The sequence below is a fragment of the Peromyscus leucopus genome, chromosome 3, assembly GCF_004664715.2.
Source record: "Peromyscus leucopus breed LL Stock chromosome 3, UCI_PerLeu_2.1, whole genome shotgun sequence".
NCBI classification, from domain to species: Eukaryota; Metazoa; Chordata; class Mammalia; order Rodentia; family Cricetidae; genus Peromyscus; species Peromyscus leucopus.
This window is the reverse complement of record NC_051065.1, coordinates 60,910,068-60,912,201: the sequence shown is the minus strand read 5'-3', so window position 1 is coordinate 60,912,201 and position 2,134 is coordinate 60,910,068.

Here is a 2,134-nt window from a genome sequence, read left to right as displayed (position 1 = left end):
TCTCTGTGTAGCTTTGCGCCTTTCCTGGAACTCACTTGGTAGACCAGGCTAGCCTCGAACTCACAGAGATCCGCCTGGCTCTGCCTCCCAAGTGCTGGGATTAAAGCCGTGCGCCACCACCGCCTGGTGGGAAATAACTATCTTAATTCAGTAACTAATAAGAGACTAAAACATCATCCCAGGAATGTGAGCAGTAAGTCTCCTAAATTAGGGTCTTGTATGAATAACCCGGGGTGAAGGTAAGGAGTTGAGGATTTAATTGCCAGTGGATATTTTTTCTTATCTGTAAGGGGGATGAACTAAAGTTTCTCTGCATTTATCTTTGGAAAAAGGGTATCTTATCTGAAATACTTTTTGTCCAGAGAATGGCTCTGGCCAGATTTATGTTAATGAAAAGTAAACACAGCTGGGGGTAGCCATCCAATTATCCCAAATGTATAAGGAGAATTATGCCCAATCAGTGGTCAATCACACTGTTATAAATTCTTGAAGGAAAAGTCGAAGGGGGGAACTCCAACAGCACACAAGAAATTAATTGCAGGATACAGCTATACATTCAAAAGCTAATATCACCAAGACTCCTCAAGCCTTGGTTTTCCTCTGGAAAAGTCCTTAACTTTTTCCAGGTGCTAGCTTTGCCCATATCAGCTGAACTCCTACTTCATATTCCCGCGGCTGGCAGCACCAGTGGCTATCTGTGATTACGTGCTGTCCAAGCCAAGAGTGAAACAAATGTCAGCTGTAGACATCGGCCAATGCTGCAGCCTAGGCTGAGTGAGGACGAACGCGCCCGCGAGTACTGACAACAGAGAAGGCTGTGCATGAGTGCCGGCGTGGGAGACATCACTGCGTCTTTCTCTCAGTTTTACTAAGAAATTAAAACTTCTCTCTTAAAAACAAGACAAAATATGGAGGTTATGAATGGCTCAGACATTAAGAGCACTTGCTGCTCTTACGGGTGATACTGCACACTCACCTGTTACTCCAGTTCCAGGGGATCCCACACCCTCTTCTGACTTCTGCAGACTCTTACATACAGGCACACACGCATTCACATAAAAATAAATAAATAAATAAATAAATAAATAAATAAATGTCTTTAAAATTAAAATGAAAAATAAAAAACAAACAATACCAGCCACAGAATCAGAGCCTGACGGTGCAGGCCTATAATCCCAACTATTTGGGAGGCTGAGGCAGAAGGATCACAAACTCAGGGCCAGCTTAAAGGACAGAGTGAATTCAAGGCCAGCCTGGGCAACTTAGTGAGTGAGACTCTGTCTCAAAATACGGATTTTAAAAGAGCTGAAGGTTAGCTCAGTGGTAGAGTGGTTACCTACCACACACAAAGCCCTGGGTTCAATTCCTAGTGAGGAAAATAACATTTGGAGGCTGTAAGAAGAACAAAGAGTCTAGAATCATCTCCAAAGATAATGGTTCCACCCAGGCCTGAATCAGTGATGGACACAGTTGGAACCCTCCACCCCTAGACTTTTGGGTCTGGAGAGCCACAATCTCCGTGCCATCCTTTACAGCTGGGACAGGCAGTATTCAACCAAGCACCACCTATGACCCAACTAAGCGCACTGGTGCTGGGTGGTTGGGCACCATTGTGGTGGGAGAGTACAAAGTTGTGAGATGGAAGACAGGGAGAGGCAGAATGGTTCATGGTCTGGTGTTGCTGGAGGGCTTCCCTCCAGGTTCCACCAAGCCCCACAGTCCCACAATCCACATATAAAATAATCACTCAGACGCTTATAATACTTATAAACTGTATGGCCGTGGCAGGCTTCTTGCTAACTGTTCTTATATCTTAAATTAACCCATTTCTATAAATCTATACCTTGCCACGTGGCTGGTGGCTTACCGACATCTTTACATGCTGCTTGTCCTGGCGGTGGCTGCAGTGTCTCCCCCTCCTTCTTCCTATTTCCCCCATTCTCCTCTCTCCTTGTCCCGCCTATACTTCCTGCCTGGTCATTGGCCATCAGTGCTTTATTTATATAGAACGATATCCACAGCACTTCCCCTTTTCTTCTTTTTTTTTTTTAAAGGAAGGTTTTAACTTTAACATGGTAAAATTACATATAATAAAACAATTATCGAGCAAGAATTGCAGTTACAATATTAAATG